Raw genomic sequence first — 24,212 nt, forward strand, 5'->3', positions numbered from 1 at the left:
TATCTTTTCTCTATGGTCCTGAAGCAGGAGAGATAGGACAGTCAGGCACAGTCCTCTTGGGTCATGCTTATTATTCTTTGATGCAATGCTGCAATGTACATGGGGGTGTATTTCTTTTTGAATTAGTGTTTTTTCCCCCCCTTTCAGATAAATACCCAGAATAATTGTTGGATCATATGGTAGTTCTATTTTCAATTTTTTGAGAAACCTCCACACTGTTTGTCATAGTGGCTGCATCAATTTACATTCCCACCAACAATGCACAAGTGTTTCCTTTTCTCCACATCCTGGCCAATGCTGGGTATTTCTTGCTTTTTTATAACAGTCATTGTAGCAGGTCTAAGGAGACAACTCATTGTGATTTTGATTTGCATTTCCCTAATGGTTAGTGATGTTAAACACCTTTACATGTACCTATTAGCCTTTTGTATATCTTTGGAAAAATGTATTCAGGTCCTTTTCCCATTTTTCAATTGGGTTATTTGTTTTTTGCTACTGAGTTGTATGAGTCCTTATATATTTTGGATATTAACACCTTATCTGATATATGATTTGCAAATACATATTCTCATTCCATAGTCTTTTTACTTTGTTGATGGTTTCTTTTGCTGTGCAGAAGCTTTTAAATTTGTTGTAATTTTTGAATTTGTTGCTTGTCATATTAAAAAAATCATTACTAAGACCTATGTCAAGGATATTTATTCCTGTTTTCTTCTAGCAGTTTCATGGTTTCAAGTCTTTAATCCATTTTGAGGTAATTTTTGTGAGTGGTGTGAGATATGGGTCCAGTTTCAATCTTTTACATGTGAATATCCAATTATCCCAGAATGATTTATTGAAAAAGACTATATTTTCTCCATTGAGTATTCTTGTCTCCCTTGCCAAATATTAGTTGACTATACATTAATGGCCTTATTTCTGGGCTCTTTATTCTTTTCTATTGGCCAATGTGCCTGTTTTTATGACTAGAGCTTTATAGTATAACTGAAATCAGGAAGTTTGATGCCTCCTATTTTATTCTTCTTTCTCAGGATTTCATTGGCTATTTGGGGTCTTTTGTAGTTCCATATAAATTTTAGAAATGTTTTCTTCTACTTCTGTAAAAAATGACATTAGAATCTTAATAAAGATTGCATTGAATATATAGATGGTTTTTGGTAGTATTGGCATTTTAACAATATTAATTCTTCCAATCCATGAATATGGAATACCATTCCATTTATTTGTATTTTTTTTTTATTTCTTTCATCAGTGCCTAGCAGTTTTCAGAGTAGAGATTTTTTTTACCTCCTCAGCTAAATTTATTCCTAAACATTTAATTTTTTATGCTATTGTATATGTGATTTATTTCTTTATTTCTTTTTCTGAAAATTTGTTATTATAGAAATGCTACTGATTTTCATATGTCAGTTTTGTATTCTGCAACTTTACTGAATTAAAGTTTTTGATTGAGTCTCTTATGTATAAAGTAATGTCATCTGCAAATAAAGAATTTTACTTCTTCCTTTTCAATTTTGATGCCTTCTATTTTTTTTTTTTCTTGCCTGATTGCTCTGGGCAGGACTTCTAATACTATCCTAATATATAAAAACCCTGGGTCATAATGACCAGTAACAACTGGAGGCTGACCAACTTGAAGTCAGTGCTGGTCCCACCCCTAAGCAAACGGTAAGGGGCAATCAGGCAGGCAGGCAGAGTGGTTAGGGGTGATCAGGTAGGCAGGCAAGTGGTTAGGGGAGATTAGGTAGGCCGACCAGCATTTAGGGGTGATCAGGTAGGTAGGCAAGCAGTTAGGGGTGATCAGGTAGGCAGATGGCCCCTCGCAGGGCTGGTCCTTCCTTCTAGCAAAGAAAGAGGGAGGCCCAGGCCAGCCAAGCCATTGCACCCCAACCTGTCACCTGCAGAGGGAGGCCACCAGTGGCAGGGGAGGGAGGGCAGCGCTGAACAGATGGCAAGCAGTGGCAGCGGTGAGGATGGGGCCAGCTTCCTGCAGCCCCAGGAAGGAAAGCCCTGATACACCCTGATCTCAGGCCAGGCCTACCCGAGGAGTCCTGGATTGTGAGAGGGTGTAGGCCAGGCTGAGGGATCCCCCCGAGTGCACGAATTTTCATGCACCGGGCCTCTGGTGTTGAATAAGAGTGGTAAGAGTGAGCACCCTTGTCTTGTTTCTGATCTAAGAGGAAAAGCTTTCAAACTTTCACTATTGAGCATAATATTTGCTATGGCTTGACATATATGGCCTTTATTATGAGACTAGGGGCCAGTGTACAAGTTTGTGCACCTTCAAAGGAACTGTGGGCCACGAGGCTGTGGTGGGTACAGGGGTGGGTCTCGGCCTATCCTCTGCACCCCCACCCAGTCCCTCCCTGGTCCCCTGTCTGCTGGAAGTCCTGCTCCTGCCACTGCCACTCCCATGCATTGATGGCACTGGCCCTGCTTGTACCCGCTGACAGTGCAGAATGATTGGGGCTGGCATCAACAGTGGGTGCGAGTGGCAGCTGCTGCCCCAATTACCCCTCAGGAGCAGGGGGAGGTGGAGAAGCCCTGAGGGGCGATCGGGGCTGGCAGCCTCCACTCGCACCTGCTGATGGTTCCAAGCGATTGGGACCAACACTGGGTGCCAGCAGTGGGTGTGAGCGGCAGTTCTGGTGCTGGAAGTGGGTGCGAGTGGGGCCAGCGCTGGCAGCAGGAGCAAAGAATTTTCAGTAACCACCAGAGGCTTGCCCCAATGACAGTGACCAGCGCCCCACCTTGGTCTGGTGCCCCTGTTTAACTGCTCCACCATCCCGCTGTGGCCAATGCCCACTATGTTCTGTGCTCTGCCACCCGCTGCAGACACCCACCATGTTCCATGCACGCCCCCTCCCCTGGTGGTCAGAGCACATCATAGTTGTTTGGTTGTTCTGTTGTTCGGTCTATTTGCATATTAGCCTTTTATTATGTAGGACTAGAGGCCCGGTGCATGAAATTCGTGCACGGAGGGGGGTTGTCCCTCAGCCCAGCCTGTATGCTCTCCAATCTGGGACCCCTTGAGGGATGTCCGACTGCCCGTTTAGGCCCTAAACGGGCAGTCGGACATCCCTCTCACAATTTAGGACTACTGGCTCTCAAATGCTTGCCTGCCTGCCAGCCTGATCACACCCTAACCACTCCGCTGCCAGCCTGTTTGCCCCCAACTTCCCTCCTCTGCCAGCCTGGTCACCCCTAACTGCCCTCCCCTGCAGGGTTGATCACCTCCAACTGCCCTCCCTTGCAAGCCTGGTCCCTCTCAACTGCCCTCCCTTGCAGGCTGGGTGTCTCCCAACTGCCCTCTCCTGCTGGCCATCTTGTGGTGGCCATCTTGTGTCCACATGGGGGCAGGATCTTTGACCACATGGGGGCAGCTATATTGTGTGTTGCAGTGATGATCAATCTGCATATTACTCTTTTATTAGATAGGATAGAGGCCTGGTACAAGGGTGGGGGCCAGCTGGTTTGCCCTGAAGGGTGTCTCTGATCAGGGTGGGGGTTCCCTTGGGACGTGGGGCGGCCTAAGCAAGGGGCCTGTGGTGGTTTGCAGGCTGGCCATGCCCCCTGGCAACCCAAGCGGAGGCCCTGGTATCTGGAATTTATTTTCCTTCTACAATTGAAACTTTGTAGCCTGGAGCAGAGCCAAGCCTGGGGCTCCCTCCACGACCGGCAGCCATTTCTGTTGGGGTTATAATTGAAACTTTGTAGCTTAAGCGGGTGGGCCCGGCCAGGGTGTGTGGAAAGCTTTGCTTCCCCTGTTGCTGCCGGCAACCCTGGCCTGCTCTCTCAAGCTCCGTTCTGCCGCCATTTCTGTTTGAATTTGTTTCCCTTCTATAATTGAAACTTTGTAGCTTGAGTGGAGGCTTAGGCCTGGCAAGGGCAGGTGGAAAGCTTGGCTTCCTCTGTTACCTAGGAAACCTTGCTCTCTGCGGCTGTAGCCATCTTGGTTGGGTTAATTTGCATACTCGCTCTGATTGGATGGTGGGCGTGGCTTGTGGGTGCATTGGAGGTATGGTCAATTTGCATATTTGTCTATTATTAGGTAGGATATGTTCCTTCTGTGCCTAATTTGCTAAGAGTTTTTAAAAAAATGAATGGATATTGAATTTTGTCAAATGCTTTTTCCAGGTCTATTGAGATGATAATATGATTCTTTTCTTTTATTCTAATAATATGATGTATTGCATTGATTGATTTGTGGATGTTAAATAATTCTTGCATCCTAGAGATAAATCCCACTTGATTGTGATATGTGATCCTTTTAAATGTGCCTCTGAATTCAGTTTGCTACTATGTTATTGAGAAGTTTTGCATTTATATTTATCAGGATATTGCTCTGTAGCTTTCTTTTCATGTTTTTATCTGGTTTGGGTATAAGAACAATCTTGGCTCAGAGTTAGTTAGAGAATTCTCCCTCCTCTTTGATTTTTTTTGAAAGAGTTTTGAGAAAGATTGGTGTTAATTATTTACATGTTTCATAAACTTCACCAGTGAAACCATCTGGTCCTGGGCTTTTCTTCATTGGGAGGTTTTTTAAAATTGAATTTATTGGGGTGACATTGGTTAATAAAAACAATACAGTTTTCAAGTGTACAACTCAATAACATATCATCTGCGTACTGGCTTGTGCACTCACCACCCAAAGTAAAGTCTTTTTCCACCACCATTTATTACCCCCTTTTCCCTCTTCTATCTCCCCCACCTCTCTTTCATTCTGGCAATCGCCATACTGTTATCTGTGTCTATGTGTTTTTTCTTCTTTTCTTAATCCCTTTACCTTTTTCACCCAACCCTCACCCTTTGACAGCTGTCAATCTCTTCTATGTATTTATGATTCTGTTTCTATTTTGTTTGTTAGATTATTTTGTTCATTAGATTCCACATATAAGTGAAATAATATGGTACTTGCCTTTCTTTGACTGGCTTATTTCACTTAGTATAATACCTTCTAGGTCCATAAAATTTCCTTCTGTTTTATGGCCAAGTGATATTCCATTTGTAAATGTATCATAGCTTTTTTATCTTCTAATTTACTGATGGGCACTTAGGCTGCTTCCAAATCTTGGATATTGTAAATAACACTGCAACAAACATAGGGGTGCTTATATTCTTTCAAATTAGTGTTTTTAGTTTCTTCAGATATATTCCCAAAAGTGGAATCCCTGGGTCATAAGGTAATTCCATTTTTAAATTTTTGAGGAAACTCCATACTATTTTCCACAATGGCTATACCAAACTGCACTCCCACCAACAGTGCATAGAGGAGATTTTTGATTACTAATTCAATCTCTTTACTTGTAATTGGTCTATTTATATTTTCTATTTCTTCTTGGTTCAGTCAGATGTTTTAAGAATGTTTCCATTTCTTCTAGGCTGTTTAGTTTGTTGGCATATAGTTGTTCATAGTAGCCAGTTATGATAATTTGAATTTCTGTGTTATCTATATATATAAAAGCCTAAGGGACCTTTATGCAGAATGACTGAAAAGACCAGTTGCTATGATGTGCACTGACCACTAGGGAGCATACGCTCAATGCAGGAGCTGGCCCCTCTGTGGTCAGTGTGATCCCACAGGGGGAGCACTGCTCAGCCAGAAGCTGGCCTCTCCCGACTCCATGGTAGCACTACTGAGCAGTGGCAGCAGGTGCAGTGGGCCAGGATGAGTGTGAGCGGCGCTGCACCCGGCCTCGATCCAGGCTCCTCCCTGGCTGCCTGCCGCTTGGCACACTGCTACATCCACAAAGGGGTGCCATTCTTGGTAGAAGGCAATCAGTCTGAACAACTCAGTGACTCAGGAAAGTGAGGGAACTCAGGGTGAGCCTGATTCCGAGCTTGACTCACCCACTTGATGGTATTCACAGGTCAGACCATGGTGGCCCAGCCCATACACATGCAGCAGCTGCTGAAGCTCAAGCAGCAGACTGTGCAGCAGCAGCAGAAGGCCATCCAACCACAAGCGGGCAGACAGACATCCCCTGAGGGGTCCTGGACTATGAGAGGGCACAGGTCAGGCTGAGGTCCCCCCGCGCTGTCCCCAGTGCATGGTTTTCATGCACCAGGCCTCTAGTCAGTCATAATGTCTCCTTTTACATTTAAAATTTTGTTGACTTGGGTCCTTTCTCTTTTTTCCTTGGTTAATCTAGCTAAGGGTTTGTCAGTTTTATTTATCTTTTCACAAAACCAACTCTTAGTGATTAATCTTTTTTATTGTTTTTCTGTTCTCTATTTCTTTTATTTCTGCTCTAATCTTTATTATTTCCTTTCTTCTGTTAACTTTGGACTCAGTTTGTGTTTTCTAACTATAGTTTCTTAAGGCATAGAGTTAGGTTGTTTAGTTGTGATTTTTCTTTCTTTTTAATGTAGGCGTTTACTGCTATGAACTTCCCTGTGAGAACTGCTTTTGCCACGTCTCACAAGTTCTCACATGTGTGCTTCCATTTTTGTTTGTCTCAATAAAATTTTTATTTTCCCTCCCTTTTATTTCTCCTTTGATTCATTGTTTTTCAGGACAGTGTTGTTTAATTTTCTTGTATGTATAAATTTTTCAGTTTTTCTCTTGTTATTGATTTCTAGTTTCTTGCCACTGTGGTCAGAGAAGACTCTTGATATGACTTGGATCTTCTTAAATTTAAGTCAGGAACAACCTATGTCTCCAACTTTGTTGGAGGGCATCTTAAAATCTTTCTAATTCCATGCCTCTATATTTACAACCACTTATTCTCTATGAGAGCTACTCTTTATTGAATGCCTACCATATGCCAAGGGCTTGACATTTCTCATTTATTTCCCACCACAGTCCTAAGAGTCAACATTGAGTGAGTACCAGGCATGGTGAGTACTTTGGATTATTCCTCTTTATGTTTCAAATTATCACAACAGGCATGTACAATACTATTATTATACTACTAGAGGCCCGGTGCACGAAATTCGTGCACGGGGGAGTGTGACCCTCAGCCCAGCTTGCACCCTCTCTAATATGGGACCCCTCGGGGGATGTCCAACTGCAGGTTTAGGCCCGATTCCTAAACCTGCAGTTGGACATCCCTCTCACAATCCAGGACCGCTGGCTCCTAACCGCTCACCTACCTGCCTGATTGCCCCCTAACTGCTCCCTTGCTGGCCTGATTGCCCCCTAACTGCTCCTCTGCAGGCCTGATTGCCCCCAAATACCCTCCCCTGCTGGCCTGATCACCCCCAAGGCTTTTATTAGTATAGATATGACCCTGCACAGAAAATTTTACTAACCCTGCTTTACAATAAGGGCTTGACGATTGAATCATTAGGACCAGACACCAAGATTTCCTTTCTTTGAATAGTGGAGGGAATACTTATCTTGTCTTTAAGTTGCCCGGAAATTAAAATGAGATAATGACTTAATGAAGTGGCAAAATGAAAAACACTTTTTATTCTCCCCTTCCTTCCTTTACAGCTTTTATTTAAACTTTGAAATTTATAAAAATTTCACTCCAATTTTCATTTCTTTACATTCAACATTATTTTGTATTGGTTTCAGGTTTTATATTAGTTACAGAATAGTGGTTAGACAATCATATACTTTACAAAGTGTTCCCCGATATTTCTAGTACCCACCTGGCATCATACCATCATTACAACACTATTAACTATATTCCCTATTTAAGTGACAATAGGTTTACAGGTTCCTTTCAGTCTTTCTTTTGTGTTGCTTGTCCTTCCTTTTCTTTCTCACTTCTTCCCTCATTTTCTTTATATAGTATCTCAATTGGCCATCAAATCTCAGTGAAGGCACTGGGGCACGCTTCATCCATTTTACAGACCAGGAAACTGAGGCCAATTCCAGTTGGCTGTGGAACTTGACTCAGCACACAGGAAGCCCTCAGAGCCATGCTCTTTGCGCTTCCTAAGGGGCAGCGGCCCAGAAAACAGAACAAACCTTCCAGTCAGGCTTCCGAGCCTCTTTCTCAAGCACCTCTTCATTGCGGATGCTCCACATTCTTCCCTCTCCCCCCATTCTTTACTGCCCCCCCTTCTCCAAAGCAGGTGGAAGGCTTCCCACTCACTGCCTAGGCATGCTCTGCTATGGGGCAGGGTGTAGCCAGCTTGCTTTTGGGCCAAGGCAGGTGCAGGAGTCACTGCCTCTGAAGTGTGAAGGCCGCCTGAGCGAGGCCCATTAGCACTGGGAGCTTCTCTGAATCACATCAGTCAGTCCAGTACCCTGCAGTGCAGCACCCCTCCACTGAGGTGGCACCACCCCTCAACCCCCGCCTCAGACCCCCGGGAGCGGCTGGATGCGCCCGGCCATGCCCCCCGGGGTGCTGATCGCCCCAGGCACCCCCGGCCATGCCCCCCCGGGGTGCCTATCACCGCAGGCACCCCAGGAGCGGCTGCATGGGCCAGGCCACACCCCCCAGGGGTGCCGATCGCCGCAGGCACCCCTGGCAACGCCCCCCTTGGGTGCCGATTGCCCCAGGCACCCCGGGAGCACCTGCATGGGCCCGGCCATGCCCCCCCCGGGGTGCCGATTGCCGCAGGCACCCCCGGCCATGCCCCCTGGGGTGCTGATCGCCCCAGGCACCCCTGGGAGCGGCTGCATGGGCCCGGCCACACCCCCCCGGGGTACCGGTCGCCGCAGGCACCCCCGGGAGCGGCTGCATGGGCCGGCCACGCCCCCCAGGGTGCCGATGGCTGCAGGCACCCCTGGCCACGTCACCCCGGGGTGCCCATCGCCCCAGGCACCCCTGGGAGCGGCTGCATGGGCCCGGCCACGCCCCCCGGGTGCCGATCGCCCAGGGACCCCTGGAACTAAGAGGACTGGGCGCCGCCATCTTGATCTTCTCAACGGCCAGATAGGCCACCCGGAGTCCCGCCCCCCAGCCTCCGCCAGCCCAATTGTGGGCATAGCGGAGGTGCAGTCAATTTGCATGTTTCTCTATTATAAGGTAGGATCATACAGTTGAAAAAACTGAGGTTCATCATGATTAAGCAACTGGGCCAAAGTCACATAGCTAGTAAATTAGAAAACTGGAATTTGAACCCAAATTCACAGGACCTCAAGTCCTAGGCTCTTCCCTTTGCTCCTTGTGGTACAGTGAAAAGAGTAAGTTTATTGCTTACAGAGATGGTCATTTCCTAGTTCTCTCCTTGAGTGAAGAGAGGCTATTATAAGTGTTTTAGAAGTGAGTCACAGTTCAATAAAGGAATGTAAGTTTTAGGGATTTTTCTACACCTAAATTTACCTTGCCTAGTACACTTTTACTAACCATTTAAAGCCACTGGTCACATTTTCTCATAATTTTACAACAAAATCTTTTTTATTTTCAATTCATCCTGTAATTTATTCAAAAGATAATGATCTCAATTAAGCAAAGAAATACATCTGCTTAAAAGATAGGGCACATGAGATCCAAGATGGCTGCCGATGGGATGGCAGGTTGCAAGATAGTGTGTAAGTGAGAGAATGAAAGGAGAGTGCATGGCTGTCTGGGGAGTGTCTGTATTTGTGAGAGAGGGCTAGCTATATTCCACAGGACTGTTGGGGACTGGCGGATCAGGCTCCCCTGGCTGGGCAGCCTCAACTACTGCTGAAATCTCTCCCAGAGAGGCTGGTTCTGCCACAGAGACCATGCCATCTTCAAGGGGATACTAGCTGTGATCAGAAGCCCAGCCCTACCTTCAACCATGGAGACCTCGGATACTTCCTGGAACCCTACAACCACAACATCCAGAGACCATTTGCCTCAGCTGTGAACCCATGAACACCAGGACTTCAGCCTCCCTGGCCGTGGGCATCTAAAAAGTCTGTCCATGGGGAGACAAAGTGGCACCAAATACACAGGCGGGCCCCGTGTCTTCTCACAGAGCAGATAGAAGGAACAGCTGAATCAAACAACACCCACCTGGAATTGGTGAATTAAACACAGCTGGTGAGGCAATCTGTGGATGGAAAGGTCAGATATTGCCTAGAGGAAGATGAGATCTGGGATCCAGGCTGGAGGGAGAAATGCACACAGCATGGACTAGAGTCTCAGAGGAAGACTGCGTTGGGGTCAGTGTAGCCTTCGAATATGGAAGAGGGTCCAAAGGGATGCTGGCAGAAGGGGACTCTAGATATTAGCCCACAACTGGGCTGGGCCCAGAAAGGCAGCCTGAATTTCTGTACTGGCTGCACAGTGCCAGGGGAAAAAGACACACGTTGTCTTTGGCTTTTTTCCTTTTTAACTCCTTGCTTTTGATTGCTAAGCCCAGTACATAGGATCTTCCAATTAAAAACACTCACCAAGACTGCAGGGGAAAGTTGTTTTTGTGGAAACAGGGGATCAGAGTGGGGAGAGACAAACAGGAAACCAGCTCTGGGGCAGTCTGTTCCTCCAACCCAGTATTAAGTGTGGCAGGGAAAGAAAAATCTAAATACTGGGTAGAGGGGCCTTTTAACCCTGGATATTAATACAGAAACGCTGCCACCCAGGGGTTGTATCAAAAATTGACTCTTGTGTAAATACAACTAAAGGCAGGCTGAGAAACAAAGGAAGCAGAGAGATCCCGCCTGCTTGAAAACAGGATTGTGGCTTATGACACAGAGGAGTGATGGATCGAAGGGAACTTCAGTACTGTGCTGACTACCTGACAGAAAACAGACATGCCAAGCAGAACAGTAGAGGAAGTGAATGACCTTCACTATTTCAATTTTTTTATTTTTTACTTAAGAAACCAATTTTTCATTTGATTTTACTTTTTTATTATTATATTTTAATTATTATTATTACTACTATTACTTTACCTTTTTTTAAAGTTTTATTTTATTTTATTTGTTCCTTATTTTATTTTAGGATTAGTGTTCTACATTTTTATTTTTATTTTAGCATTATTTTACTGTATCTCAATTTTTCCTTTATGCCAACACTCTCTTCCTTACTTTCCCCCTTTATTATCCTGTTTCTCTTACCCCATTCCTGCTTTAGTTTTTCTCTACCCTTTTTTTTTAACTCTCTGTTAAAAATTGATCTTACATATATATCTAATTTCATCTCCCCTGCTCCAAGTCCATGCACACTTCTCTCTTCTCTTTCTTAATTGTCCAAAAAATTTTGTTCTTCCTCTCTTTTTTTCCCCCTTTTTCTTTCTTTCTGACTTGTTGTTGTTTGTTTGATTGTTGGTTTGTTTGCTTTCTTTTCTTTTCTTCTTTTTTTCTTTTCTTTTCTTTTTTTGCTTCTGTTTTTCCTCTCCTTGCTTGTTCTCTTCTTCTACTAATAGCTTAATTAATTCCAATCATCCAGCTCAGGCAAAACTACTCTCTGTTCTCCTTTTCCAATAGTAAATGAATACATAGATAGGTAGATTAAAGAAAGGGGAAATTATCTATATCTATATCTATATCTATATCTATATCTATATCTATATCTATATCTATCTCTAGATCTAGATATAGATATAGATATATAGATATAAATTTTCATTTATATATATACTAGTGGCCCGGTACATGAAATTCGTGCACAGTGGGGGTGTCCCTCAGCCCAGCCTGCACCATCTCCAATCTGGGACCCCTTGAGGGATGTCCGACTGCCCATTTACAGGCCTAAACGGGAAGTCGGACATCCTTCTCACAATCCAGGACTGCTGGCTCCCAACTGCTCACCTGCCTGCCTTCCTGATTGCCCCTAACTGCTTCTGCCTGCCAGTCTGATCAACTCCTAACCAATACCCTGCCAGCCTGAGTGATGCCTAACTGCTCCCCTGCCAGCCCGATTGCCTCTAACTGCCCTCCCCTTCAGGCCTGGTCCCCCCAAGTGCTCTCCTCTGCAGGCCTGGGTCCCCCCCAACTGCCCTTCCCTGCAGGCCCAGTCACCCCCAACTTCCCTCCTCTGCCAGCCTGGTCACCCCTATCTGCCCTCCCCTTCAGGCTTGATCGCCCCCAACTGCCCTCCCTTGCGGACCTGGTCCCTCCCAACTGCCCTCCTCTGCTGGCCATCTTGTGTCCACATGGAGGCAGCCATCTTGTGTGTTGGAGTGATGGTCAATTTGCATATTACTCTTTTAATAGATAGGATAGAGGCCTGGTGCACGGGTGGGGGCCAGCTGGTTTGCCCTGAAGGGTGTCCCGGATCAGGGTGGGAGTTCCTTTGGGGCGTGGGGCTGCCTGGGCGAGGGGCCTGTGGGGTTTGCAGGCTGGCCACACCTCCCCCAGTGACCCAAGGGGAGGCCCAGGGATCTGGGATTTATTTATCTTCTATAATTGAAACTCTGTAGCCTTGAGTGGAGTCCACAGCCAGCCAGGGTGTGTGGGAAGCTTGGCTTCCTCCATTGCCGGGGAATCCCAAGCCTCCTGCTCACTCTGTGGGCGCAGCCATCTTGGTTGTGTTAATTTGCTGAACCAATTTTCTCACTTATATCGCTCCTAGGGCAATGGAAACTAAAGAGAAAATAAACAACCGGGACTACATCAAAATAAAAAGCTTTTTCACAGCAAAAGAAACCATCAACAAAACAAGAAAACCACTGTATGGGAAAACATATTTGCAAATGTTATCACTGAAAAAGGTTTAATCTCCAATATTTACAGGGAACTCATACAACCTAATAAAAGGAAGATAAATGATCCAATTAAAAAAATGGGCAATGGACCTAAATATATACTTTTCCAAAGAAGACAGAAGGAAGACCAAGAGACATATGAAAACATGGTCAAAGTCACTAATTATCCAAGAGATACAAATCAAAACGACAATGCAGTACCATCTCACACCTGTCAAAATGGCTATCATCAACAAATCAAGAAACGACAAGTGCTGGTGAGGATGGAAAGAAAAAGGAACCCTCGTGCACTGCTGGTGGGAATGCAGACTGGTGCAGCCACTGTGGAGAACAGTATGGAGTTTCCTCAAAAAACTAAAAGTGGAACTCCCACTTGACCCAGTAATCCCACTTTTAGGAATATATCCCAAGAAAGTAGAAACACTAATCAGAAAGGATATACACATTTTGAGTTTGTTATTGTGTATGGTGTAATTTGTGATCTAGTTTCTTTTTTTTTCTTTTTCTTGCATGTATCTGACCAAATTTCACAGCACCATTTACTATAGAGACTGTCTTGACTCTATTTTATGCTCTTGCCTCCTTTCTCAAATATTAATTGAGCCTAATGGCTTGGGTTGATATCTGGGCTCTCTGTTCTGTTCCATTGGTCTATATGTCTGTTCTTGTGCCAGTACCAGGAAGTTTTGAGAACTGTGGCTTGGTAATATAGCTTGATATCTGGTATTGTGATATCTTCAACTTTGTTCTTTCTCAGGATTGCTGTGGCTATTCGAGGTCTTTTCATATTCCAGATGAATTTTTGGAGAGTTTGTTCTAGGTGAAATATGCCATTGGTGTTTTAATAGGGATTGCATTGAATCTGTAGATTGCTTTGGGTAGTAAGGACATTTTAATGATGTTGATTCTACCAATCCATGAACATGGTATGTTCTTCCATTTGTGTGTGTCTTCTTCTATCTCTTTTTTCAATGTCCTGTAGTTTTCCGAGTATTTGTCTTTTACCTCCTTAGTTAAGTTTATTCCTAGGTATCTTAATTTTTTTGGTGCAATGGTAAATGGGATTGTTTTTTAAGTTTCTCTTTTGGTGAGTTAATTATTGGTGTATAAAAAAGCAATAGATTTCTGGGTATTAATTTTGTATCCTGCTACATTGCTGAATTCATTTATTAGTAAGCCTAGTAGTTTTTTGTAAAGTCTTTTGGGTTTTCTATGTGGAGTATCATGTCATCTGCGAATAAGGACAGTTTTACTTCTTCTTTTCCAATTTGGATGCCTTTTATTTCTTCTTCTTGCCTGATGGCTATGGCTAGCACTTCCAGTACTATGTTGAACAGGAGTGGTAAAAGTGGGCATCCCTATCTTGTTCCTGTTCTTAGGTGAAATGGATTTATTTTTTCCCATTGAGTATGATGTTGGCTGTAGGTTTGTCATATAAGAATTTTATTATATTGAGGTATGATCCTTCTATTCCCACTTTGCTAAGATTTTTTATCGGGAAAGGGTGTTGGATTTTGTCAAATGTGTTTTCTGCCTCGACTGACATGATTATGTGTTTTTTGTCTCTCCATTTGTTTATGTGATATATTACATTTATTGATTTGCAGATATTGTACCATTCTTGCATCCCTGGAATAAATCCCACTTGGCCATGGTGTATGATCTTTCTAATGTAATGCTGGATCCAGTTTTCTAGAATTTTGTTGAGCATTTTAGCATCTATGGTCATCAAGGATAATGGCCTGTAGTTCTTTTTCTTTGTGGTGTCTTTGTGTTGTTTTGGGATTAGGATAATGCCGGCTTCATAGAAAGAGCTTGGAAGTGTGCCTTCCTCTTGAATATTTTGGAGTAGTCTGAGGAGGATAGGTTTTCGTTCTTTGAATGCTTGGAAGAAATTGCTTATAAAGCTGTCCCACAGGACTTTTGTTTGCTAGAAGAACAAAATTTCAATTTCTTCAGCAGTTATCATCCTATTCAGGTTTTTATATTCTTCCTGATTGAGTTTTGAGATCTTGTCTTTTTCTAAGAACATGTCCATTTCATCTAGGTTGTCCATTTTGTTGGAATAGAGTTGCTTAAAGTATTTTTTCATAATCTTTTTTATTTCTGTGGGATTGGTTGTTACTTCACTTCTTTCATTTCTGATTTTTTTATTTGGGTCCTCTCCTAGGCTTCTTGGTGAGCCTGGCTATAGGTTCATTAATCTTTTTTATCCTTTCAAAGAACCAGCTCTTGGTTTTGATGATCTTTTGTATTTTTTTTTTTTTTGGTCTTTATGTCATTTATTTCTGCTCTGATCTTTATTATTTCCTTTCTTCTGCTTGTGCTGGGCTTTTCTTGTTGCTCTCTTTCTAATTCTTTCAGTGGTAGGGTTAGATAATTTATTACCACTTTTTCTTGTTTTTTTTTGAGGTAGGCCAGTAGAGCTATGAACTTCCCTCTCAAGACTGCTTTCACTGTGTCCCATAGATTTTGGATTGCTGTGTTTTCATTGTCATTTCTTGCCATAATGATTTTTATTTCTTCTTTGATCTCTTTGGTAACCAAATCATTGTTTAATAGCATGCTTTTTAGCCTCCTAGTGTTTTATTTATTTATTTTTTTATTGTAGTTGATTTCAAATTTTATGCCATTGTGATCTGAAAAGATGCTTGATATGATTTCTATCTTTTTGAATTTGAAAAGACTTTACCTGTGTCCCAATATGCGGTCTATCTTTAAAAAGGATGTGTGTGCACTTGAGAAAAATGTATATTCTGTGCCTTTGGGGTGGAATGTTCTGAAGATGTCAATTAATTCCATCTGATCTAGTGAGTCATTTAGGATTGATATTTCTTTGCTGATTGTTTGTTTAGAGGATTTATCCAGTGGAGTTAGTGGGTATTAAAATCCCCTGCTATGACTGTATTGCTGTTGATCTCTTCCTTGATATCTTCCCGAAGTTCTTTTATGTATTTGTGTGCGCCTGCATTGGGTACATACATTTTTATCACAATTATATGATTTTGTTGATGTGCTCCATTTAGTATTATGAAGTGGCCTTTCTTACCTCTTGTTATGGCCTTCACTTTGAGGTCTAATTTGTCAGAGATAAATATTGGTACCCCTGCTTTTTTTCCCCATTTTTATTTGCCTAAAAAAAGTTTTTCCATCCCTTCACTTTCAGTCTGTGTGAGTCCTTTGTTTTAAGGTGGGCCTCCTGTATAAAGCATATATATTGAGTGGACAGATTATTATGACCACCTGACTTTTGTAGGCAAATTAGCCATACATTGTATCGTATGGGATATGGAAGCTGAAGGCCTGTTTGAACACCTTTTCTGTCTGCAGTTACCAAGATAAAACGTCTCCAATTCACACAGGAACACAAGGATTGGACAGTCGAGCATTGGAAAAAAGTCATGTGGTCCAATGAATCACGTTTCCAGTTGCATCATGCAGATGGCAGAGTGAGAATTTCATGGAAACAGCATGAAAGCATGCACCCCACATGCATGAGTACAACCCTTCAAGCTGGTGGGGGCAGTGTTATGGTTTGGGGCATGTTTTCCTGGCATGATTTGGGCCCTTTAATTCATGTGGAACAACATCTGAATAGCACAACATGCCTAAGTATCCATCTATTCAGCCGCCACCTTGTCTCCCCCTGGACAAACGTTTTAGGCACCCATGGCCAGGGAGGCTGGTGTCTCAGTGTTCGTGGGTTTGCAGCTAAGGTAGCTGGTCCCTGGGCATTGTGGTTGTAGAGTTCCAGGTAGTATCCGATGTCTCCCTGGGTGAAGGCAAGACTGGGCTTCTGATCACAGCTGCTCTCTCCTTCAAGATGGCGCGGTCTCTGAGTTAAAACCGGCCACCCAGGGATAGATTTGAGCAGTAGTAGAAGCTGCCTGACCAGGGGTGCCTGGTCCGCCAGTCCCCGACAGTCCTGTGGAACATAACTCACTCACAAATACACACACTCCTTGCACATCCACATACGCTCCTTTTCCTCTCTCACTCACTCGCACTATCTTGCTTACTGTCGTCTTGTTGGCCACCATCTTGGATCTCCAATTCATCTCTTAGAATTTTCTTAACATCTTCCCCCTTTTTCTCTTTGAATAAAAGCCCAGGGCTCTCCTGGTGTCCCCAGCAGTGACACAGGGTTCTACTGAGGTACATTATACCAATATTAGACTACAGGAGATTGGAAGTAACACAAACTCATTTTCCCCCAAACAGACTTAATGAAAGCTCAGTACTACCTGAAGTTGGAATTCTGGTGCTTGGAACAATTGTCAATGGGAGAAAAAGAACCCCAAGTTCAGCAAACCCAAAAGCAAACTTTGATTGTTTGACAACATAAGCAAACTACTGACAAAAGTGTCCAGCATTTCTTTTCTTTTCAGAGTGAGGACTGGGAAACCAGAGAAGTAAGTCAAGAGGTAAGGGCAGCAGAGCCACCTGGCAGGGGCACCTGAGATGGCTCAGCATCTCTGCCACTTTGGGTGCAATTCAAGACATCATGCCTTTGATTTCTAAGCTCTTGCTCTGGGCTCTGCATTGGGTTGGTAACCTGAGTGAGGTCCCTCCCTCTGCACTTTGGGAGCCAGCATGTGATCAGGCCGGGCTAATGGTTTGTATTTCAGGGGTGGGACTTTCAGACGGGGCAATTTTGGCAGGCAGCCCAGATTCTGGAATGTGTGTGCTCTGCCTGGTGGGCTACTAGTGTAGCATCAGGTTCCATGTGAGTGCAGAGAACAATGGGCATGGGCTCTGGGGCTAATTAACTGTGTGAAGGTCGGAGTGGGGGGCAGCTCTTTCTCAGGCTGTATGCTGGCTGGGCCGCTAGTGTCACTGCCCCTGCCTCTGGGGAGCCTGCTTGAAGCCTTGTGGGCTTCAGGAGCCCCACAGGCACAATGGCGTATCATGGAACTGGAGTCAGATGACAGGAATCAGACTTGTGACTCGTATCACATGGGTGGCCTATGGTGACATTGAATCAGGAAATGGCCTGTGAAAAGCCATCGTGTTTCTTTTGGCACACTTGTACACCTGCTTGTGAATAGCTGTTGGAGCAGACACACATTCCTGCCCCAGGACCAGCTGTGCTTGGATCTGACGACTCTGAGTACTCAGACTATTTAATTTTTTTTACAGAGGGAGAATTCCTCTTTCTATATCAATGTGTTTAGTATTTCAGAGGGGCTAGGGGGTTGGCTGAATTGAAGGCCAGGCTGTGGAAGGCTTCAGTGTTCATGAAACATGAGCCAAAATCTTGGGGGGAAATGTTCCCCACTGGAGTCAGTGAAATCTTATGTTTGAGAGACTCAAAAGTTCTTAAATATTTGACAAGGGGAAAAACAATGATTTTGCATTCAGGGTCATCTAACTCAACTCAGGATAATTCAGATTAAATAAAGTTAAATTAAGAATGTTATTTATTTAATGAATATATTTACATTAGGAATCTATAATAATACAAGCATAATGTGCTAATTAGACCAGACAGCTGAACGACCTTCCAGACGTCCTTCTCAACAACTTTCCAGACAAAGCCAGGGCTTGAGAGGGCTGAGCCCCTTGCATAAATTTTGTGCATCAGGCCTCTAGTCTTCTAATAAGAGGCTATGAAACTTAAGCAGAGGTTCAACTTACATCTTTTAAGGTTTAGAAAATGAGGGTCAGCTGAATTCTTACCTTCCATGCCCTTTAGTTTGTATGGAAGACATGGGAGATGCCTTAGAAGGCATGAATGAATTTTTTTTTTTAAATCTGGTTTTAGCGCAAAACCTAACTTCTTTTCTTCTGTAGTGTTCTTGCACCTGATCCCAAATCACTTTTTCTCTCTCATCAAGTGGGTCCCTCAATATTTAAGACTTAGACTCTACTTTGGACTAGAGTTGAGGAAATAGATACTTAAAATATTTCTGCCCAAAGTTCTTCAAAACAAAAAAAAAAAATTAAAATTGATGATTATTTTTCACAAGGATGGGAGAATCAATGCTTATTAATGAATCTGGAAAGTTCTTCCCATTGCAGATCCTTGCTTCTCAAAGTGTGGTAATTGTATCTATAGCATGGGCCTCACCCAGGAGTAGGTTAGAAAACCCAGATTCCAACTTTGACAGATCCCCAGGGAACTTGTAAAAAACATATCATGGGAATAAATAGGCACCTCTGTGTCTCAAATCTAAAATTCTCTCTTCTATGCTCTATCAAATTCTGCCCCTGCCCCCCATTTGAACTTTTAATTCACAGAGACACACTGAACCATCCTTAGGACACCTGGAGTTTTCTCTATATGAAGCATGTGAGCTGATTTGACAGTTGGAGACCTTCCTGTTAATAGTATTATAATAAAACATTCTCCTAAATGAAATTTGACAATTATTAACATGTTTAAACAGAAAACAATATTTACTAAGGTATTCTTTCTGAGGCTTAACACAGCCTGTGGAGAGGGTAGGGTAGGAATGAAGAGATAACTCTACCTGTAGTTCAAGGTAACATCAAAACTAGAAGTTTAAGTAAAAAAAAAAAAACACAAAAAACAACACCTCTGTCTTAGAAGCTGGAAATAGAAGTTGTTTTACACATACAATTGGTCAGTGATAACTTGTCAGTGAAGTGACTCCATTCAAGTAATAAGAGGCTGTGGCCAGTAGCAGAGATTGTCTCTACCCCTGGTTCTGTGCCAAAACATCCTCTAGTCAAGGATGGGGAACGCTTGAACAAACAGGGCTGTTTCAGCCCCCCAGGACTGTGAGGGCAGGGACCAGGGGATTTGTGACCACTGTGTCCTCACTGTCTGGCACAAAGCTTGATCAATGAACCACAGCAATATTTTCAACTAGTGTCTGGGGCTAAAAATGTCTGAATCTTTGGAAACTATGAATGTTCATTTGGCAGAATAGATGCAGCCCTCGAAGTGTGTGCTTTGTTTTTTTGTTACAAGCAGATGTGCAGAGGGGATGTGCAGATACTGAGTATGACTTGTAGAAACCCTGGGCACCTGGACCTAGGGTCTCCTGAACCTCATGGACGAGGGAGCTGTGGGAATTCTTGCAACAAATTGGCTCATTTATTCAACATGCTTCTGCTGCCATCTGCAAAGTGTATGTGAGCCAGGGCTGCACATGCCCTGATGAAGAGATGAAATACAGCTTCTGACCCCCATGAGCTCCCAGTTCAGCCGGGACTCGGGTGTTTAAATAATGACACTATTAAAAACACACACACAAGAACCAGAAGTATATGGAAGGCACTATTGCCAAGTGCAGAGGAAGGAGCTTCCTGAGATGAGGGTGGGAGGACATGGATGGTATCAGGGCCATAATCCCATCACAGACATTGTTTCTCAAGAATCAGGAACAGTCTCAGGGTGACAATAGCTTATCAAGAGTTTTACATGTGCTAATTCATTTACTCTTCATAAAAACTGGTGTATTATCCCCTTTTGCAGGTTTGGAAACTGAGGTTTGAGAGGTAAGGTAACTGTGCAATTGGTAAGTGGAGAGCAGGGCTTAAATGGAGGAGTGCCACTCCAGGCCCTTTGTTCCTAAGCATAAGGCCAGACTCTTGCCCAGGCACAGGGAAAGGGCTGATGATAGGCAGGGGCTTGTTCCTCTGTAGGTGACAGTTATTGAAGGATTTTTTATTGTGGTAAAATTTACATAGCATAAAATTGAACCATTTTAACTATTTTTAAGAGTACAATTCAGTGGCATTAAGTTCATTCACATTGTTTTACAACCATCACCACCATCATCTCCAGAATGTTCTCATCTTTGCAAATGGAAATCCTGTCCCATTAAATACCAACTCCTCATCCTCGTGGCCAAGCCCCTGGCAACCACCATTCTAATTTCTGTCTCCATGAACTGGACTGCTCTCGGTGCCTCATATAAGTAGAATCCTGCAGTATTTGTCCTTTTGTGACTGGCTTATTTCACTTAGCATAATGTCCTCAAAGTCCATCCAAGTTGTGGCATGTGACAGGATTTCCTTCCTGTTTTTCAGTCTGAAGATTATTCCATTATATGTATAGACCACATTTTGTATATCCCTTCTTCTGATGGTAGATATTGCCTTGCTTCCATCTTTTGGCTACTGTGAATTGAGGGATTTTGATCTGGGGAATGATTTAGTGAGATTCACATTTTATTTTTTAATGTAATTTTATATTTTGTTAATCCTCATCCGAGGATATTTTTACATTGCTTTTTAGAGAAAGTGGAAGGAAGGGAGAGAGACACAGAGAGAGAAACATTGATGTGAAAGAGACACATCGATTGATTGCCTGTTGCACACACCCAGACCTGGGACTGGGGATTGAGCCTGCAACAGAGGTACATGCCCTTGACCAGAATCGAACCTAGGACCCTTTGGTACATGGGTTGACACTCTATCCACTGATCAAACCAGCTAGGGCAAGATTTACATTTTAGAGGTAAAGGGGGAACATTTCTGTTTGTCAGGCTAGGTTGAAAAAGCAGAAGTCATGTCTCCCTCACATTCACAACTCTGGGCACAGTGACTGGCATATAGTAAGGTCTCACTGAGTGAACTAGTGACTCTACTTGCAGAAGTCTCTTTATACCTAAGAACTGAAGTAAAGGAAATGAAATGGAAACAAAATAAAATGTTATACCTGAAAGTACATAGAAGCTATAAAGCCAACACACAGGCCAGTTATTATCCTCACTATTTTCTCTACGATTATGATAAGCTTGAGTGCATTGTTTCTGAATTCAGAGTCCAACTGATATATTTGTGCAGCTTCATTAAAGCATTATCATTCTCTCTTCACAATTCCTGCCATCCAGAAATTTCAATAGTTACCTTAATTATTCAAGTGAGTTTATATAAAATATTTGGGAGTTAAATTTGAAGAAAGGATGCCTTTTCCACCAGCTTGAAAGGTATCTGTGTCTCAGGTGGATCTGTGTCCTGGTTACCTGAATATTTCACTTGAGTCTACAAAGATTAAAAATCCTAATTACATTAAAATATTCTGTTGTGCCTGACAGGGTGGCTCAGTTGGTTGGAGTGTTGTCTAGTACACAAAAAAGATTGCGGTTTCAATTTCCAGTCAGGGCATATACCTAGGGTGAGAGTTTATCCCTGGTCGGGCACTCAGGGAAGGCAACCAATTGATGTTTCTCTCTCACACCAATTTTTTGTTTGTTTGTTTGTTTTCTCTCTTTCCTTTCCTCTAAAATCAGTGAACATATTCTTGGGAGAGGATTAAAAAATAAATTCTGTTGTGAAATGTTGCAAGCACACAAAAGTGGAGGAATAAAGAGCATAGTGATCATTTATATTCACCACCCAGATCTAACAGTTATTGATATCTTGCTGCTCTGGTTAAACCATCTATTTATGATTTTTAAATTTAAGATATTTTAAAAATATCTGTGCCATTATTTCATGTTATTCCTGCAGGCTTCAGACTGTATCTCTGAAAAGTATTGCATTTCCTTTTATAGTCACAATGTCATTTGCATACTTAAAATTAGTATTATTTGCATAACCAAATTTCTGTAATTGTCTGAGAAATGTGTTCTTACACAATTCAATTGAGGCTGCATGTCTTAGTTATATCAAAATAGTAGGCTTAAATAATAAACATTTATTTTTCACAGTTCTGGAGGCTGATTATGGTGCTGATAAATTTGGTGTCTGGTGAGACTCTCTTCCTGGTTTTGCAGAGAGCTGAGTCCTTGCCATGTCCTCATATGGCTCTGGCATCCTCTTCTAATCCTATATAATAAAAGCCTAATATACTAAGTGTCCAGTTGTCCAGTTGGCCATTCAACCAATCAAAGCGTAACATGCTAATGATATGCTAAGGCCGCTCAGCTGCTCACTATGATGTGCACTGACCACCAGGGGGCAGACAGACAACGGGTTGACCAGTTGCTATGATGTGCACTGACCACTAGGGGGCAGACGCTCAACGCAGGAGCTGCCCCCAGGTGGTCAGTGTGCTCCCACAGGGGAAGCGCCACTCAGCCAGAAGCTGGGCTCACGGCTGGCGAGCGCAGTGGCGGTGGTGGGAGTCTCTCCTGCCTCTGCGGCAGCACTAAGGATGTCCGACTGGAAGCGGGCCTAAGCCGTCAGTCAGACATCCCCTGAGGGGTCCCAGACTGTGAGAGGGCTCAGGCCAGGCTGAGGGGGACCCCCGCTTCGAGTGCATGAATTTCATGCACTGGGCCTCTAGTAAGTATTATAAACCATTATGGGGCTCCTCACTTATGACCGAATCTAAACTTAATTTCCTCTCAAAGATCCCATCTCCTAAGACAATCACATTGGGAATTGGGGCTTCAACATATAAATTTGGGAGACACAAACATTCAGTCCATAACACTCCATAAATGTATCACTCATTGAATTTATTTATAATATCACTTGAGTCTCTTTTAATACAGCACAGACCATGCCCATTTATGCTATTGCTGCAGAAACAGTATCAGTTGTCTTGTAGAAGATCTCACATTCTGGATTTGTCTGTTAGCTTCCTTGGTTTAATCATTGAACTTGTTCCTATAAATGGAGGTGAGCTGTCAAGGGGTTGATGAGATTCAGGCTCATCCTTTTCTTGGAGGAGTGTTTCATAGATGGTTCTGTCTGTCTCCTGTGGCCTACAATGGGAGGCCCACAACATCTGGTTGACCCACCTTAATGCTGCTCAGAATCATTATGGATTCAGAGAAATCTTTAAAAATATATAGTAAAAAATATTTTTTCTTCTTATTCCAAAAGTAAGACATTAGTTGTAAAAGATTTACAACATACAGATAAGCAAAAGAAATAAAACCATCTTAAAGTCCTACTCTTAGATAAATGCTATTAAAATTTTGATCTAGATCCTTCTAGTATTTCTTCATAATATAGAATACATCATAATCATGCTTCCACTTACTGTGAATATTTTTTTCTTTCTTGAAATATTCTTTTATAGCATCACTGGCTGTCTAGGCCTTGTGTGGTGCGGTCAGAATTTATTTAATTGACTTTTGTACACTTCATGAAAATCTCAAAGCCACAGTCCAAAATGGTCATTCAGATTTGGTCCTAAACCACTCTGAGAGCAAGTGATGATGTCCATCTACCTGCTTCCTGGAATGCTGCTCCTCTCTTCTGGGGATGAAGGGGTGGGAGTTGTGAAGGGTTGGGGTTATGGTAGTAGGTGTGCAGGTGGGGTGAGGGCTCCAGATTGGGTGCCAGTTGAGAGTCTTCCTGAAGTGTTGAAATATATCTTCTGTGTCTTACCAAATATTGTACCATGTCCTGGTGTTTGACATCCAGTTGCACAGTCTAATGGCTGATTTTATTCCCCTCCTCTTTATGGTCAGGGACCAGAATCAGCAGATTCAGGGGTTCTTGGGAGCCTCTTAGTAATACAGGATCTCAGGCACCCCAGGAGGAAAGGGCGAGATTCATGTTCTAAAGCACTTTTACTCAGTAAATGCCTGGAAAGTTGGTCCATCATGAGGTTTGCATGGGATGAACATGCTCAAGGCATCTGTGGAGAAAGTCTTAGTGACCAGCCACCTGGCCTGCTTCCTTTCTGAGGAGGAATAAAGCCATGCTGGGCCTTGGGAAGGCAATCCGGCAGGGGTCTGGGTCTGCAGTACAGATCTGTCTTAATGATTATGAGATGTTAGTTACAAGTGGTCCAATCTTTGGTTTCCTCATTAGTGTGA

Source organism: Cnephaeus nilssonii (assembly GCF_951640355.1).
Source record: "Cnephaeus nilssonii genome assembly, chromosome: 6".
In the NCBI taxonomy this organism is placed as follows: Eukaryota; Metazoa; Chordata; class Mammalia; order Chiroptera; family Vespertilionidae; genus Cnephaeus; species Cnephaeus nilssonii.